This window comes from Tamandua tetradactyla, chromosome 3 (genome assembly GCF_023851605.1).
Source record: "Tamandua tetradactyla isolate mTamTet1 chromosome 3, mTamTet1.pri, whole genome shotgun sequence".
Taxonomy (NCBI): Eukaryota; Metazoa; Chordata; class Mammalia; order Pilosa; family Myrmecophagidae; genus Tamandua; species Tamandua tetradactyla.
The window spans coordinates 156,371,826-156,391,734 of NC_135329.1; the positions used below are offsets into that span (position 1 = coordinate 156,371,826).

A 19,909-nucleotide genomic window follows, 5' to 3' on the forward strand; every position below is an offset into this window, starting at 1 on the left:
TGTCAGAGTAAAGCATTAAATAAATCTAGCAACAGGCCCTTGGTACACACACAAACACACAAATAATAAAATCTTTCTGGAATATAATTTCCTGTTTAAAAGATGAACTTTCTAAGTTTAGGGCTTATAAAATAATGTATGTACATATGTAATTGTCATTATTATTCATGTGACATCCTCTTTCCACTACGTATTTGACAAGGGAGTTCTTACATTTATTTATTTATTACAGACCAAGGACTTTGCTCACTAATTTTATAAGACAAGACTAATCTGTTCTTGCTATTTTCTACAATTATTATTTTTTTAGACAAAACTCATGTCCTGTTTATACTGGCCTCTTGGACAATGAATCAAAAGAGAGAGACAATTAAATTTCAGACCACTCATTCAAATGAAAATCTTTCAGTGATTTTACTAGCATACCAGAAATTTCTTACTTTGTAATCTTATCTCTTCTACAGATATCTTGCTCATTTGAAACTCTTATGACTACCAAAATTAGATTTTCACTGCTTACCCATTCCTGGAAACCCAGATTTAAATATTCAATTGCCTACTTGACATTTCTGCCTGGACATTTAGGGAGCATATTAAACTAAGCAGGGCAAAACCAAACTCTTGGTTCCCCTTCCCTGCCAATCCATTCACCAATACTGCTCCTCTTCCAGGCTTGCCTATGCTAGTAAACAGCAATCACTTAGTTGCACAAGCCAAAATCAAGGAATTATCTTGAATTCTTCTAACTCCAATCCCCATATCCAGTTTATCAAGGTTTTCTTTATGGCCACAGTATATCCCCTGAATCAATCTCCTCCTTTCCATCTGTGCTACTGCTTACCCTAATCCGAACTACCACCATCTCTCTCCTGGCTACAGCAATACCCTAATAACTGGTCTCTCTACTTCCACCCCTGAATCCCTACTCTCAATTATCCTCAGAGCAGCCAGAATGATATTTTTTTAAACCATAAATCATCCCACCCTTCTCTATTTAAAATACTCTGCAAACTTCTCATTGCTACAAAAATAAAACCTTAATTCTTTACCCAGGCTTACATATCCTGGAAATTGCCTAAATCACTGGCTACATCTCCCATTTTACCCTTTGCTTATTAGTTTTAGTTACAGTGGCCTTTCTGTTTCTTTTACATGTTGAGACTGGTCCTTTTTAAGGGCCTTTGCACTAGATGTTTATCCTCCCTGCTGTGAGTATCTCCCTGATATCTGTGTAGCACTGGCTCCTTATCATTCAGAATTTAGCTTAAATATCATTCATCCAAAATGCTCTCCTTGTGCCTCCCTTTGTAAAAAACTACCCAGTCACTAGTTTTGTTCATTAGCTATTGCTACAACAATGCTGTGTAACAAACCACTCCAAAATTCAACAGCAATACTTTACTTTCTTTTTCACAGGTTTGTGGGGTCAGTAGGGACAGCTTTACTTCAGGCTTCAGGTTGGAGTATTCAGTGTGCCAAATTCTGGTGCCCAATGGCTACCTGGGGCATACTTGTCTCATGGTAATCACAGGAGTTCAAGAGGTAAAACCAAACTACACAGCACATTTTTTATGGGTGGAGGGGGGGATATCAAATTACTTTATTTGAAGGAATGGTACAAATGAAAGAAATTGGTGGGTGTTGATACAACTTATAGAAAAGGTAAAGTTAAAGCAACATGTGTTCACTGACATGATGACCACAGAAATCACTCTGTGGTTTTGGGGAAGACGGCATAAGGTTTAGCTCTAATCATCACTGTTTCTCAGAGTATGCTTGCCAAAGTGATACTCTGCCGAGCCAGAATCTGGGGCCCCCGTCTTGTGCAAGTTGGTTACATAGTCACCCAATTCTTTGATGGATTTTGCCGGCTCATTCAGGTGATGTGTCTCAATGATGTTACATAAGTGGGGATCGTTTTTGTCAGTGGCTAGTTTGTGCAGTTCCAATAGTGACTGATTCACCCTTTTTTTGGAGTGTAATGCATGCTCCATTGTATTCAGCCTGCTCTCCCAGTCGTCTCATTCTGGTTTCTTGATATCCTGAAGGAAAATTCAGCCACCTCTTTGGTTCTGTGTCTCCATAAGTTTCTCAGCATATTCCCTCTCCTCATGAGATTGGTGAAGAAAATATTTGGCAAAGTTCTTCAAAGCCACATCATCATGGTCAAAGTAGCAAGACATTGACAGGTAGATGTAAGAGGCATAGAGCTCCAGGTTGAGCTGGCAGTTGATGGCAGCCTATGAGTCCTGGTTGTAGTTCTGGCACACTTGCAACTGGCATGTGGTCATCTTGGTTGGTGGTTGAGAAGAAGTGGTGGCTGTGGGCTGTAGGCTGTGGAGTGATTGTGGTAGGTGTGAGAGGTGACGGGGTCTATAGCCAGTTCCATTCACGCATTGTTGAAGCAGGAAACCATGGTGACTCCCCACAAAGACTTAACACATAGCACATTTAAAATCTCTTCTATCATATCTGCTGACACTCCATTGGCCAAGGCAAGTCACTTGACAAAGTGCAACTTCAGTGGGTTAGGAGATATATTTCATTCAGGTTCACATATTCAATAATGACAAAAAATTCATTGGCTAAGATGGTCTCATATTCCTATACCTAAACCAATCACTGACAAAAGCAACAGTTACCATTAAACTGACCAACACACATTCTGTGGGATTCAGGACATGGTGAAGCTTCCCCTGAAGTACATAGTTGTTTGGAGAAAGATAAACAGATTGAGGGCAGGGCTTTGCTAGAATGGAGTAAGAAGATAAAAGGACTTTGCTAGGCCTATTGTAAATTAACATCAGCAACTGTAAAACACCAAAGTCTTATTGAATAGTAACTGTAGTTTGAATAATGTAATCATTCTTAAATTGATGGGATTGAAAAATATAAAGGAAAGCTCATTCTATAATAAGAGCTGTTCTCAAACAATTCTTTTACGGTGTTCCTGATATTCTGAGCTACTAGCTAGAAAGCTGGATTGGGTAAATCCTGTGTGACCATTATATTCCAAATTCTAGTTTGCAAAGCAGATAAACAATGTAAGCACCTTCTGCTCAGAAAGAATTTTTAACAAGGATTATTTCTGTTTGGATATGAGCACTTGATATTTTATTAAGGAGTGATGATCTCTAAGTTTGTCATTCTTTCTTTAGCATGAAGACCCTCTTAGGGTAGAACATATATAGTAGACCTCTTAGTTTCCATTACTGCTTGCCAGTAACAATTAGAATGGAACAGATAGATTCCTTTTCTCAAAATTTCTCATCCTGGTAAAGCTGATTCTCAAGTGGAGCTCATCACTTTACCCACTTCACTGATGATCAGTCAAGGCCATGTTTTTTTTGGCATATAGTTCTATATACCAGGTAAACTGTCTTTTTCAAGTTACAGAGATTAATTAGTATGTAGTGGTTCCTGCCCTCTTTGGCCTGTCTGATAAGATCTTGCCTTCCATTTGTAGTCATAATGACTTTATGAAAAATTTATTTGATTGGCAATCCCAGATAAGAAGTCCACAAATTCAGTCTTCCCAGATTAATAAGTAATTGCATAAATTTCCACATGTAAAAAGCCTCATAATATTCATTCATTCATCCACTAATTCTTTCAAGAAATAATGAACAATTGGAATGATCCTCTTTTTATTCATTCATCCATTGGATATATCAAGCTAAATCAGATCAAATTGAGACAAACCTTGAAAATATGAGGTTAAAGTACTAATTAGTAGAATAAATATTTAGCAATGACCTTGATGGAGGATATTTACTTGCTAGCTTCAGGATTTCTGAAGGATGTTCTTAGTAGTAATTTCAACTACTTCCCTTCTCAAAGGTGAGAAATGAAAACTTGGGAAATTATTGTGATTTTTTTTGGATTAATGCCTGAAATTTTAAAATCATGCAGAGATACTATAGATATGATTCTGTTCAAGGGAGAAAACTTGCCTCTGGCAACAATTTCTGTCACAGTCAATTAGCATGCTTTGTGCCATTTTCTAAAGTGTGAACATGGTTCCACACTAGTGTACAGGACATAAAACCTTGTTAATAAGCATAGAAAGCAACAGTGGATGGCAAAATTTATGAGTAAAGCCATTACTTAAAGACAAGGGTGGAATGATTTACAGGTTCCACTTCTGGTACCAATTAAAAATATTTTTATTAAGAAATCTTCACACATATAACAGTCCATACATGGTCGACAATCAATCGCTCACAACATCATCACACAGTTGTATACTCATAGCCATGACCATTTTTGGAACATTGCCATTACTCCAGGAAAAGAAATAAAAAGAAAAAAGAAAAAACTCATACATCCCATTCCCCTTACTGTTCCCTCTCATTTACCACTACTATTTCAATCTACCCTATTTATTATACCCCTTATCCCCCATTATTTATTTAATTTTTATCCATATATTTTTTATTCATCTGTCCATATCCTGGATAAAAGGAGCATCAGACACAAGGTTTTCACAATCATACAGTCACATTGTAAAAGCTATATCATTACACAATTGTCTTCAAGAATCTACTGTAACACAGCACAGCAGTTTCAGGAACTTCCCTCTAGCCACTCCAATGCACTATAAACTAAAAAGGGATATTTTTATAATGTATAAGAATAACCTCCAGGATAACCTCTATTTGAAATCTCTCAGCCACTGAGACTTTATTTTGTCTCATTTCTCTCTTCCCCATCTTGGTCAAAAAGGCTTTCTCAATCCCACGATGCTAGGTCCTGGCTCATCCTAGGAGTTCTGTCCCATGTTGCAAGGGAGATTTTTACCTCTGGGAGTCATGTCCCACATAGTGGGGAAGGTAATGAGTTCACCTGTAGAGTTGGCTTAGAGAAAGAGAGAGGCCACATCAGAGCAACAATGGAGATTTTCTGGGGGTGACTCCTACGCATAATTATAAGTAGGCTTAGTCTATCTTTTGCAGGAATAAGTTTCATAAAGATGAACCCCAAGATTGAGGGCTCAGCCTATTGATTTGGTTGTCCCCACTGCTTGTGAGAATATTAGTAATTCTCCAAATGGGGAAGTGAATATTTCCTCCTTTCTTCCCAGTCCCCCAAGGGGACTTTGCAAATACTTCTTTAGGCACTGCCCAAATTACTCTGGGATGTATCAGGGCATCACACCAACCTAGACAAAACAACAAGATCTCATACCCTATTAAAGATTCCATGTACTAAACAGACCATACAAATTAAATTCCATCAACTAAACAGACCATACAAATTAAATTAGGTTATGTGTTACCCAAAATATAAATTTTGCACCAATTAAATGCTTCTCCCTTTGGTCTCACACAGACATTGAAGTTTTAAAATATGAACGATATCATTCTTTATCTTATATTCTGCCATGTCTTAATCCCATCCAGATCAGTTTCATTCATATCTCTAGTCAAAGTCTGATCCCTTTTTCAACTTTTTAAACAGTTCCTCTATGGGGTAGTGCTGACTTTTCATTGCTTCAGGTGTCACATAAATACCCAAAGTTTCTGGGAATGACCAGGTTATATGCAAACAGCTCAGTATCTCAGAATTTAGAAATAACAGTTACAACTCCTGAATATATGTGACTGCTGTATAATTTAGGACCGTTTACAATAGGCCCCAACCTGATAACCCATGCCCTTGACTTCAATTCACCTAGTTTTTACATTATAGTTAGTCCATATGAGTGAGGCATGATAATTGTTCCATTTTGAAAGTATTAGGTACCCTGGAAAAGCCACCTGTTAATCCTGATCCTATCTTGTGAGAGCAGCAGTTTCTTTGAATCTTGATTCAATACTGTAGTTTGGAAACTTTTAATCAGATTATCTTCACAGTGATGTGCCACACCCAATTGTGGGTGTGACCCTTTAGTTAGATGGAGATGTTACTCCACCCATTCCAGGTGGGTCTTGGTTAGTTTACTGGAATCCTTTAAAAGAGGAAACATTTTGGAGAAACAACAGAAGTGACAGAAGCTTCAGATCTGACAGAGAGAGCAGATGTAGATACTTGGAGAACAGTTGCTTCAGAGACAGAGACGTGAATGTTTGGAGATGCTTAGAGCCCAGCAGACATCACCATGAGATGTTAAGCAAGCCAGAACCTGGAAAGAACCAAGGGGAGCCAAGCAATGAAAGCCAGCCTGAGAGGCAAAGTGAAGAACTCCCCAGGAACAGAGGCTGAAAGCATGGAGCTCAGAAGTAAGGGACCAGCAGATGCCAGCCATGTGACTGACAAAGATGTTCCTGACCCATTGACTTTCCTTAAATTAAGGTTTCTATCCCTGGATGCCTTAGTTTGGATATTTTTATGGGCTTAGAACTGTAAACTTGTTACTTATTAAATTTCCCTTTTATGAAACGGTTCCAGTTCTGGTATATCACATTCCAGCAGCTTACAAAGTAATCCTATAATATTTGTCTTTTTGTTTCTGACATTTTGTTCAGCATACAGTCTTTAAGGTTCATTCACTTTAGTTGCATGCCTCAAAACTTCATTCCTTCTTGCAGCTTCTCAGTAGTCCATTGTATGTATATACCACAATTCCCCCTTTCCCCCTCAGTTGTACCCTTAGACCACATCCATTCATTGTGAATAATGAACACTGCCATCTTAAACACCAATGTGCAAATGTTCATTCATGTCCCCATACTCAGTTCCTCCAGGTATATACTGAGAAATGGGGTTGCAGGATCATATGGCAAACCCACCCCTAGCCTCCTATGGACCACCACACTGCCCTCCAAGGAGTTTCACCTCTCAGTTTCCCTACAGTGGATAGGTACATCTCTTTCTCCACATTTTCTGTAGCAGTTGTTTTACTCTGATCATTTTTAAACAGTTTTATTTGCACATCTCTATAATCCAGCCTAAGTAAATAAACATACCTACACCACCATAATCTATATGAAGATATTTTCTTTTCTTTCAACAAAGAATCAGTACCTGTCCTCCGTGCCCCCTGCCTGTTGACATTTAGTTTTGGCATAATGCCTCTGTTACGTTCAGTGGAAACATATCACAAGGCACTGTTTACTATAGACCCTAGTTTGCATTGATTGTACTTTTTCGTGCATATCATCCATTGTCAACACCATGCAATGTTGACATTCATTTGTTCTTTCTCCTGCAATAACATTTTTATATCTGTACATTTAATCAACATCATTGTTCACTTTAGGCATTCCTAAGTTATACCATCTCCGTCTTTATCCCTTATCTTTCCTTCTGGTTTCATATATGCCCCGACTCCTTCTCCCTCTATCCTATTCACATTCAGCTTCATTCAGTATTTTTGTATTATTGTGTTATAATCAGGTAGTATTGTGCTATCCATTTATGAATTTTTACAATCAGTCCAGTTGCACAATTTGTATTCCTTCAGCACCAAGTCCCCAATCTCTACCCTCTTTCTATATCCTGATAACCTGTGTTTTTAACTTCAACTCTCAAAATTCACTCATTCATATTAGTTCATATTAGTGAAACCATACAGTATTGGTCTGTTTGTTTCTGGCTAATTTCATTCAGGATAATGTCCTCAAGGTTCATCCACATTATTACATGCTTCATGACTTTATTCTTGGAACAGCTGCATAATATTCCATTGTTTGTATATACCACAGTTTGTTTAGCAACTTGTCCATTGATGGACATTTGGGCTGTTTCCATCTCTTGGCATTCATAAATAATGCTGCTATAAACATCGGTGTACAAATGTGTTTGTGTCCTTGCCTTCAGTTCCTCTGAAGGTATACCTAGTAATGGGATTGCTGAATCATATGGCCATTCTAACTTAGCTTCCTGAGGAACTGCCAAACTGCTTTGCAAAGCAGTTGTACTATTTGACATTCCCACAATAGTGGATAAATATGCCTTTTTTCCCACATCCTCTCCAGCACTTGTCATTTTCTGTTTTTTTTTTTTTATAATGGCTATTCTAGTGAGTGTCAGATGATATCTCATTGTAGTTTAATTTGCATTTCCCTAATAGCCTGTGAATTTGAGCATCTTTTCATGTGTCTTTTAGCCATTTGTATTTCCTCTTTTATGAAGTGTCCCTTCATGTCTTTTGCCCATTTTTTATTTGGGTTGTTTCTCTTTTTTCTTATTGAGTTGAAGAATCTCATTATATATTCTGATACTGAATCTTTATCTGAATAGTATTCCTATCCTTTGAAGTGTTTAGTACTCTTCTGTTCCTATCCTTTGAAGGGTTTTCATTAAGAAAGGATGCTGAATTTTGTTAAATGCCTTTTCTGCATTAATCAATTATATAGATTATAATCCATATAATATTCATATAGGCTATGATGGCAAAAGCAGGTGTATTTACAGCATAAGTTGCCTTTCTACTTTCCTGACAAAGTTCTTTGATTCCCAAAAGTGTTTAATTTTGAGAAGATCCCATTTATCTATTTCTTTTTTCACTGCTCATGCTTTGGGTCTAAGGTCTAGGAAACGGCATCCTGTTACAAGATTTATAAGCTATTTCCCTATGTTTTCTTCTAAAAGTTTTATAGCATTAGCTCTAACATTTAGTTCTTTGATTCATTTTGAATAATTTTTATATAGAGTATGAGATATGGATCCTCTTCCTTACTTTTGCATATGGATGTCCAGTTCTCCAAACACCATTTATTGAAGAGGCTGCTCTGTCCCAGGTGGGTTGGCTTGACCACCTTATCAAAACTCAATTGTCCATAGGTGAGGGCTTCTATTTCTGAACACTCACTTTGATTCCGTTGGTCAGTGTATTTATCTTTATGCCAGTACAATGCTGTTTTGACTGCTGTAGCTGCATAATATGATTTTAAGTCCGATAATGTGAGATCTCCTACTTCATTTTACTTGCTCAAGGTATTTTTAACTCTTCAGACCACCCTACCCTTCCAAATAAATTTGGTTATTGGTTTTTCTATTTCTGCAAAGTAAGTTGTTGGGATTTTAATTGGTATTACATTGAATCTATAAATCAATTTGGGTAGAATTTATATTTAGTCTTCCAACCCATGACCACAGTATGCCATTCCATTTATTTAGATCTCCCATGATTTCTTTTAGCAATTTCATGTCATTTTCTCTATATAGGTCTTTTGTATCCTTAGTTAAATTTATTCCTAAATATTTGATTCTTTTGGTTGCTATTGTAAATGGAATTTTTAAAAAAATTTCTTCCTAGGATTGCTCATCACTAGTGTGTGGAAACACTACTGATTTTTTGGCATTGATCTCATATGCTGCCAGTTTGCAGGTATTTCTTAGCCCTAGTAGCTTTGCTGTAGATTATTCGGGATTTTCCACATATAGTATCACGCCACCTGAAAACAATGAGAATTTTACTTCTTCCTTTCCAATCTGGATGCCCTTCTCTCTCTCTCTCTCTCTCTCTCTCTCTCTCTCTTTCTTTCTTTTTTTTTTTGTCTAATTGCTCTGGCTAGGACTTCCAGCACAATGTTGAATAACAATAGTTAAAATGGGCATCCTTGTCTTGTTCCTGATCTTAGAGGTAAAGATTTCAGTCTTTACCCATTAAGGATGATGTTAGCAGTGGGTTTTTCATATATCCCCTCTATGATATTGAGGAAGCTCCCATCTATTTCTATCCTTTGAAGAGTTATTATCAAGAAAGAATGCTGAATTTTGTCAAATGCCTTTTCTGCAACAATCGAGATGATCATGTGCTTTTTCCACTTTGATTTGTTGATAAAGTATATTACATTAATTGATTTTCTTATGTTGAACCATCCTTGCATACCTGCATAAATCCCACTTGGTCACGGTGTATAATTCTTTTAATGTGCTGCTGAATTCAATTTGCAAGTATTTTGTTGAGGATTTTTCCATCTATATTCACTAAAAAGATTGGTCTGTAATTTTCTTGTAGTACCTTTGGCTGGCTTTGGTAAAAAGGTGATGTTGGCTTCATAGAATGAGTTAGGCAGAATTGTCTCCTCTTCAATTTTTTTTGAGGAATTTGATCAGGATTGGTACTAGTTCTTTCTTGAATGCTTGGGAAAAATCACATATGAAGCCATCTGGTTCTGGACTTTTTTGGGGGAGTTTCCTGATGATTGATTCAATCTCTTTACTTTGATTGGTTTGTTGAGGTCATCTATTTCTTCTTTAGTCTATATTGGTTATTCATGTCTTTTTAGGAAGTTGTCCATTTCATCTATGTTGTCTAGTTTATTAGCTTATAGTTGCTGATAGTATCCTCTCATTTTGTCCTTTATTTCTGTGATGTCAGTGGTTATGTGTCTTTTTCCATTTCTGATTTTATTTATTTGCATCCCCTCTCCTTTTTTTTGTCAACTGAGCTAAGAGTTCATCAATTTTATTGATTTTCTCAAATCTGGTTTTGTTGATTTTCTCAATTTGTTTTCATGTTCTCAATTTCATTTATTTCTGCTTTTTGTTGTTTCTTTCCCTTTTGTTTGCTTTGGGGTTAGTTTGTGTTCTTTCTCTAGTTCTTCTAAGTGAACAGTTAATTCCTTGATTTTATTTCTTTCTTCTTTTTTAAAATAAGCATTTAAGGCAATAAATTTCCTTAACACTGCCTTGGCTGCATCCCATAAGATTTAATATGTTGTATTTTCATTTTCATTTGCCTTGAGATATTTACTGATTTCTCTTGTTATTTCACCCTTGACCTACTGGTTGCTCAAGAGTATTTTGTTTAACCTCCATATTTTTGTGATAGTCTGGTCTTCTGCCAGTTACTGATTTCCAACTTCATTCCATCATAATACTAGAAAGTGTTTCATAAAATTTCAGTCTTTTTAAATTTATTGAAACTTGCTTTGTGACCCAGCATATGGTCTATCCTTGAGAATGATCTATGAGCACTTGGGAAAAATGTATATCCTGCTGTTGTGGGGTATAATGCTATGTAAATGTCTGTTAAGTCTAGTTCATTTATTGTATTATTCAAAATTTCTATTTCCTTATTGATCCTCTGGGTGTTCTAAACATTGATGACAGCAGGGAATTGAAGTTTCCAACTATTATGGTAGAGGTGTCTGCTTCTCCCTTTAGTGTTGTCAGTGTTTGCTTCATGCATTTGGAGCACTCTGGCTTGGTTCATAAATATCTATTATTGTTATGCTTCTTGTTGAATTGTTCCTTTTTTAATACACAGTGTCTCTTTTAATTGTTTTGCATTTGAAGTCTAATTTGTCAGCTATTAGTATACTACTCTTGCTCTTTTCTGATTGTTGTTTGCATGAAATATCTTTTCCCAACCTTTCATTTTCAATCTATTTTTGTCCTTGGGTCTAAAGTAAATCTCCTGTAGACAGCATATAGATGGGTCCTGTTTTCTAATCCATTCTGCCACTCCCTGTCTTTTGACTGCGGAGTTTAATCCATTAACATTTAATGTTATTGTTGTAAAGGCAGTACTTCTACCATTTTGTCTTTTGGATTTTATAGGTCATATCTATTTTTTTCAATTTTAACCTTTACTGATAGTCTTTGTTTCTAAAACCTTCTCCAGACCTCTGCCTTTTCCTATCTGCCTGTGGTGCTCTCTTTAGTATTTCTTGCAAAGCCAGTCTCTTGGTCACAAATTCTCTCAGTGAATGCTTGTCTGAAAATATTTTAATCTCCCCCTCATTATTTTGGTTTTGATAACAATTTTCTGTCAAAATTATGAGCATAAATATTACTTCACATTTGGCCTCTCAAGGAACAGTCATAAACAAGAGTCATCTTTATTGCACCGAATTTCCCAAAGTCCAGTCTTGAGCCTTTGAAGCTCCTTATCATGATACTTCTTGATCGTTTCTCCTCAAAGTTTAACTGGCCTTCACATGAAGCCAGGTCATTATTTTCCTACTGGTTGTAATTTGAAAAGTTCTGTAACAGCACATTCATGAACTTATAATTAGATGAAAATATTTACCCAATTATACTTAAATCAGAAGGATCTTAAGCTTCATTTAAAAGGGCAATTTGAATCTACCAGGTAGCTTTAAAGTTTTATCGTAGTCTACCTCCTGTGGTCACAGTTGAGTGTGCATGGAAGGACATCAGGCTCAAGATGCATCAATCAGAATGCTGCTTTGAGATATCTGAATTTGCAGCCAGAGGGAATGAGGCTCAGTCTGTTGTCAAGTGGGTGTGAACTTGGGAGATGCCAGCCATGTAGTGAAAGAATGATTTAAGAGAATGAAACATGCAAAAAAGTTTTACCAGTTTTCATTGTCATAAACACCTTGGATGTTCTGTCTTTTATGTTTATTAAGAAAGGTTTTGCTGTGTAGTACTGGTTTCACTACTGCTGGAGTAGCTAGGTTTGAATTGTATTTTAACAAAATCTGGAGAATACCTTCTGGAATTGTAGTTATTTCTGAAGGTGTAGGAGTTCTAAGCAGATTCTCATAAGAAGAAATCTTAGGAGAAGAGGGATCCACAAGATTTTCAAAGCACTTCTATTAATTAAAAACTAACAAAGTACAATCTTTCATTTTCAAATCATTTGATGAACTATTTGTTTTTTATAATGGGTAATTTCTGGATATGAAAGTTGTACTGTTCTTTGTAGAAGGAATTTTAAGACCAGGAGTACAGAATGTAGGTGCCAAGGGTGAATTTGTATACTCAGCATCATTTTTTCTCAGTTGCTGGATTATGGGGCCAGGAGTGGTGAAGAAATTATCATTGGCCATTGGTTTTCTTTTTCTGGTTTTCTAACTTCTATTATGCTTCACATTTTAAGCCCCATTGTATAATCTTCATTTAAACACATAGTATATTAAGAGATACTGAAATATTCTAATTCAGGGATTATATACTCAAAATCATCCATCTTTAGTGCACTTTTTGGAATTTTTAATACTCTTATTGGTGATTATTTGGTAGATGGGATTAAAGTTTTTGGCTTTTCTTGATGGTTATTCACTGCTTGTAGATGGTTTGGTAGAACATGGGATATCATGTAACACTCAAGTCCAAAATCAGAAAATTGTGGACTACATAGAGGTGTATCAGAAACTGAACTGCTTGGAACAGTAGGATCAGATGAATTATCCTTCATATCAGGCATTTGAAGATTTTTGCATTTAGCTGACACAGTTTAGAGTTAATGAATTTTTATTCACCCACTTCAGAGTCTGGATTTATGAATGCAGGTCACGTAAAATTCTCACTGGGTAATCTTCAAAGTCGGTTTCTTCCCCACTCAGCACTAGCTACAGCTGGGCTTCCTCACTATCCAAGGTAGCAGCCAGAGACCATAGCTTCATGCATAAGTTATGGATTGGATCCATTTGCAGGTACCCAGCAGAGAAGAAATGAAGACACCAGGAGACAAGCTCAGGCCTGTGGTCACCACTAGTTTTCCCTCTTATTTTTGGATGACAGTTTTGCTGGGTATAGAATTCTTGGTTGGCATTTTCTCTTTTAGAGTCTTAAATATATCATACCACTGTCTTCTCACCTCCATGGTTTCTGCTGAGAAAAATCACACATAGTCTTATTGAGCTTCCCTTATATTGATGGATTGCTTTTTTCTTGATGCTTTTAAAATTTTCTCTTTGTCTTTGACATTTGACAATCTGATTAGTAAGTATCTTGGGATATGTCTATTTGGATCTATTCTGTTTGGGATACACTGTACTCAGATCTGTAATTTTATATCTTTCATAAGAGGTAGGAGATTTTTCAGTGATTATTTCCTCCATTAGTCTTTCTCCTCCTTTTCCCTTCTCTTCTCCTTTTGAGACACTTCAACGCATGTATTCATGTGCTTCACATTGTCATTCCATCCCTGAGACATTGTTCATATTTTTCCATTCTTTGCCCTATATATTTTTTTGTGTGTGTCAGATTTCAGATGTCCAGTACTCTAGTTCACTAATCCTTTCTTCTGCCTCTTCAAATCTATTGTAGGTTTCCATTTTTTTAAATCTCTTCTTTGTGCCTTTTATTCACATAAGTTTGGTGATTTGTATTTTCAAACTTTTGAGTTCTTCTCTTTTTTCATCCAATCCCCCCTCAACTTGTTGATTTGATTTTTGTTGAGATTTTGCATGTCTGTTAGAACATCTTGAATTAGTTGCTTCAACTTCTGTATCTTATTTGAAGTGTTGGTTTGGTCCTTTGACTGGGCTATATCTTCGATTTTCCTAGTATGACTTGTTATTTTTTACTGGTGTCTAGGCATTTGAGTTCCTTAATTAGTTTATTCTGAAGATTGCTTTCATGCTTTTATCTAGGATTTTCTTGCTGGATGGTTTTATTCTCTATTGCTCATTGACAGTCAGTTCAACTTACTCCAGACCTCCAGCATAGGTTCTATTTAACTGATCATAATTTTTCAGTTCTTGTTTTTCTGTTTCATGCCCTGCCTATATGGAGCCTTTTTTTTTTTTTTTGAGAAAGGTCTCCTAGATGTTATAGACCCCAGTCAGATTTTCCCAAATCAGATAGTTCCATGTCTCAGAAAGGAGGAGTAGCCATCATCAGTGTTCCCTGAGGGTGAGGCCCAGCAGGTTATCAGACTTTCTTATGAAGCCTCTAGATTGTGTCTTTCCTCTCCTTCCTAGCATGTGGATTTTGTCTGCCTATGGCTTCTCACCAGCTTAAAGTGATGCAGTGCCTTTAATTTCAGCAGACTCTCCCTGCCAGGGGCATGGTTGAAACAGAGGGGAGGTAGTAAGATGGGTTTGATTGCTTCTGTTTTCCAGCCCCTGAGGCCTGAATTCCTTGAAGGAGGTATTCCACTTGAGCTGGGCCCCATCCCTCTTTCCTTGGGGCAGATACACCCTTCAGGGAATTAACCCCTTTTACCTGACTAGTTACTTTGTGTCTCAGACCAGCTTTAGTTTTGCCCTTGCCTGGGGCAGTGCTGGAGTCTGAGAGTGCTTCCAGTTCTATCTAATGAGCTGTTAAGAAGTAAAAAAAAAAAAAAAAAAGTAAAATATTGTTTTCAGATTTGGATCCCTGGTCCTGGGGTTTGCCAGTCAAGACCTTGAGGTACATGGCTCTTTGGATCTCCAGGCTCTATGTGCCCCCTTTTCTTGGGGTCCAGCCCTTTTCTAGTATTTTATGCTGTACTGTCCAACTGTGGTAGTTAAGTTCAGGTGTCAACTTGGCCAGGTGAAGGTGCCTAGTTCTGTTGCTGGGGACATGAGCCAATGGTTCATGAACCTCATCTGTTGCTTATTACATCTACCATTGGCTAGGAGGTGTGCCTGCTGCAATGAATGATGTTTGATTGACTTGGCTGGTGCTTAAATGAGAGAGCTCAATGTAGCACAGCCCAAGCAATTCAGCATACGTCATCTCAGCACTGGCAGCTCAGCCCAGGCCTTTGGAGATGCAGAAAGAAATTACCCCATGGAAAGTTGTTGGAACCCAGAGGCTTGGAGAGAAGATCAGCAGAGATCACCCTGTGCCTTCCCATGTAAGAAGGAACCTCAGTTGAAAGTTAGCTGCCTTTCCTCTGAAGAACTAATGAAATAAATCCCCTTTTATTAAAAGGCAATCATCTCTGGTGTGTTGCATTCCAGCAGCTAGCAAGCTAGAATACTAACTCAAAAAGCCTTTTTTCCCCTCCCATCAGCTCTTCCCCCTCCCTACTGGGGCAAAAACTAGTTCCTTTAGTGCTTATTTCAGGATTATTGTGCTGGGGGCCTGTTTTAAGTAGTCAGAATTTGTTAATTAATTCCACAATTGGAGCTTGGTTTAACTAAGCCCTTTCTACTAGTAAAGTCTGTTTCTTTCCCCTCAGGGAACTAGCCTGCTATGCCTGTGGGCGAGAGGCACTCTCTTTCATGGCCTGGGGGACTTACTGTTCTCTGTGGGATCTCAGCCATTCCACCTGGTCCAGACTGATGTGTGCTGTGTTTCCATTCACTGATGTTCCCCCTGTACTATTCCTGGCTATTTATTGACTGTTCTGGAAGATGAACTAAGTTCCACCCCTCAGTACGCTGCCAACTTGCCCTGCCTCTGCTGGCATCAATTGTTTAGAATTCTCAGCCATGTGATCAACTTTATCCATTTTAAAGCCAGTTTACCTATTTAAAGTGAATCTGGGTTATAGTTTCATTTCTGAAGTACAGTGTCTGTGTGACACTGGTGGGCTTCAGTCTTCACATCAGTCAACTAGGAATGAGTTCAACTACTTTTCCTATCTCATAGACTTATGAAGATGGACAAAATGAAATGAAGACATTAATTTTCCTCAGAAACTCAAATGTGATCTACAAATTTAAATTTAAAAAAATTATGATTATTGGGGTAGATATGATTTCAATGGTCGAACTGTGATGTTCCAGCATGGAATGTTTCTCAAATTTATTTTTCTATTCTAGGACATTCTACTCTCCCTTCCCAGTCATTTCCAATATAAAGCAGTTTCATGTCAAAAGCAACTTGAGATAATATATGTGCATGTCCCACTCCAAAGATTCAGGCACAGATCCCACACAGCTGCAGAGTCCAACTGACAAAAGGAAGACCAGTAGTGTGAACTTGTTTCCCCTCTTGGCTCCCTCCTCACTGTGTCCATGTAGCTGCAGAAGCTGCAGCTGTGAGTGTGGTAATGTCTGTTTCCGTGAATGATCATGATTTGATGGTGGCAACTGTGATCCCATCCTTTGTTAGCTATTATTGTTTCTCTGCCTAACACCAGCTCTCCATTGGCTCCCTCTCTGCCCCTGGCATGTAAAGGCTGGTTCCCACATGAATCATATTTTCTAGTTCTTTCAGTGAATTTGTACTGAGTTTTCCTTAGCCAGTTCCTCAGTATGGGTAATTCTTTACATCTATCATCACTTTTTAATCACCTTAGTGGGAAGTCTTGTCACTGGTGGTCCCCTGCTCTGGCAGGCAGCCCTCATGTGATACTGAAAGAATGGCTTAAGCCCACTTGCCTTCAGGGGTGTTCTTTTGACTCAGGGAACACTTAGTCATCCATGTTTGGTAAGCAGTGGGATTGCAGACTATGCTTACAAACTGCTCTGGGCACTCCCCCTCTCAGCTTCACCATCCAGACTCTTTTGCATGTTCTGACAATATGGGTTAATCTGCCAGCTGTGGCTCTCCAGCTTTCAGCAAGAAGATAATCCTTCCCTTGTTAGGTGGGAATAGGGGTGGGTAACAAGACAAACCACCTTCCAAGGGGAGGGAAGTGAAGGTGGGCAAGTGATCATTGATCACTAACAAACTCTTTATAGAGTGGAGTGGTGCTGGGGGAGCAGTGTTTTGTCACACTATTGTTTTGGAACGTTTTCCAAAGCAGTAAGCTTTGAAAACTTTATGGTAGAAGTACTTATCCTGCTTTTCTTTGAACTTTGAAGATGAACCATTATATTTCCTTTTGTTCTCAGCTTTGATATGTTTCCAGTATAGTGTTAGTGTCTACCCCTGGTGGAAACCTTAGGGGAGCATAAATGTTCTTTACATCTGAAAATTACACTTTAATTGATATTTAATTGTCCCATGATCCATGGCTACATAAAGGTGCTGGCCACATCAGATTAGCAGTCAGCTGTTACTCACCTGCTTCATTTTCTAGAGTGAGAGCTTCTTGAGGGCAGAGGCAGAGGTTTGCACACAAATGTGCACGTAATGTTTGCGGGATGAATGAGTGAAATAGATGAATAAGTGAATGAAAGCAACTCTGGAATTGTAAAGATAGTACCTTCCATTTAATTACTAAGTAACCATAAACAACTTTTGAATAGCAAATATTCTCATATTCCTGGTAGAAATTTGCTATTCTTTTCCATCAATGATGGTTTTAAAAGCTCACATCAACCTACATTCAATTGTTATACACCAATTACAGACTAACTGAGCTTCCAGAAATAGCTTTCTTTTCCATATAGAAATATTTTATCTCATTTCTCCCTGGAATTCAACAGTAAGTTAAGTGTAGCCTACAGTAAATACTGCATTAAGCTTCTCCCTTCCCAACCTACTTACTTGTTTGAATTGGTATGACTTTTTTTTTTAAACAGTAATGGCGGTTTCCAGGTGCTAAGATCTATATTTGAAAGGGGAACATTTAAAAATTCCCTTCCTTGAAGCTGTGGCAGAAACTGTTTCCTACTCAATAATTTCAGCTACGACCTTTTAGAAAATCTTTTTTATAATTTCATCCTTTGAAGGGATAATTTATTTTGTCCCATATTTTAAAAATTTTGTGTACCTGTTTCAGTTTGCTAAAGCTGCCAAAGTGCAATGTATCAGAAATGGATTGGCTTTTACAAAGGGGATTTATTAGGTAACAAATTTACAGTTCTAAGGCCAAGTTAAGGCATTAAGAGGAAAATACCTTCTTAGAGGAAAGGCTGCTGGCCTCCGGGGTTCCTCTGTCACATGGGAAGTCACGTGGTGATGTCTGCTGGCCCTTCTCTCCTGGTTCTGATTTCAATGGCTATCCAAAATGTCTCTGGGTGTTTCTTTCTCTCTGAACTTCTTTTGGTACATATGAGCCCTCCTAAAGGACTTCAGTAGATGGAATAAGACCTATCCTGAATGGGCGGGTTTATACCTCCATGGAAAAAACCTAATCACAAGGTCCCACCCAACAATAGGTCTGTCCCCACAAATTGGATTTAAAGAACATAGGCTTTTCTGGAGTACATAACAGATTCAAACCAGCACAGTACCCTTATCTTTTCTTTTTGGATTTTAAAGATAACATTAACTTTAAAAAAAACATTGAGTTTAAAGGGAACCACAGTTAGTTGAATTATTCTTGACATTTTGATAGCAATGAAGTATAAACCTTTTTTCACAGCATGTTTACTAGCTGATCTGTTCAGTTCATATCTGTAAATTTTTCAGCTCTCTGTGTTCCTCAGTAGATGCAAACATTCCCAATGAGGTCTGCTTTGAGAAATACCTGAATTCATATTCATGTTCCTTGGTGTAAAGTTCTGTCCTGTTTCCCTTATTCTGGAATTTTCATTAGCTTTGCTCTTGGTACATCGTGACACATTTGTGTTTTCAAATCTCGATTTTTTTTCTTCCAACAAACAACTGTTGTGACTCAGGTAGAAAACATGGTGTCTTGCCTTAAGGGGCTTATGACTTCATTAGAAAGACAGAGGCTGACAGATACCAGTAATTCATTATGAGCAGTATAGGGACAGAAATAAAGGAGGTACAGATTAGATGGATCTATGGTTGGGGGTTTATAGGCAAGACAGAACTGGAAGGCTCAGGGGACAGGCCAAAGCTGAGTATTGGCTAGAGACTGTTTGGTTGGGCCAAGGTTGAAAAAAGTCTAGGCTAAGTAAATGAAGATGTGAATCCAGAATAGTGCAGATCAGGATAAAATCATCCAAATATTGGATAAGTTGATATGGATAGTTGAAAATAAAATTTATTTTACTTTGGAAAAATATGTTTTAGAACTATAGCATCTATTAAATTAGTTTGTAAACCCAGAGGAGTGTTCCCAAACATTAAAACATATTTATGAGTCTCATCCCCTTACCCATCAGTTTTGGATCAGTAGGTCTGGGGTAGGGCCCCAAAATTGGCATCTCTAATGAGTTCCCAGGTGTTGGGGATTGAATCATTCTCTGCTCAGTAATAGGCATGTTCAGATGACAACCAATAGTACTGTGGGTGTGAGCCCATTTGCAAACAGGAACTTTAAAGATGTTATTAGGTGTCCAAACTGAATGAGGTTGGCCTTAATTCAATATGGTTGAAGTCTTCATAAACAAGGAAATTGGATACAAAAGCAGAAGCACAGGGAGAAGACAGAAGCTAGAAATTAACTCAACCTGGAAGAGAAAGGAGAAGACGCTGCCATGTGCACTGCCATGTGACAGAAAAACCAAGAAACCTTAAAGATTGCCATTCAGCCAGGAGATACAGACCCTGGGAGGAAGCCAGCCTTCCAGCCTCAAACTGTGAG

The 19,909-nt window shown here is 37.8% G+C and overlaps 2 pseudogenes; both read right to left on the reverse strand.

Moving 5' to 3' along the window:
- Positions 1 to 1,748: 1,748 nt before the first annotated feature.
- Positions 1,749 to 2,291, reverse strand: LOC143675806 (ferritin heavy chain pseudogene; annotated as a pseudogene).
- Positions 2,292 to 12,212: 9,921 nt separating this feature from the next.
- Positions 12,213 to 16,625, reverse strand: LOC143675807 (spindle and kinetochore-associated protein 3 pseudogene; annotated as a pseudogene).
- Between the last annotated feature and the right edge of the window lie 3,284 nt (positions 16,626 to 19,909).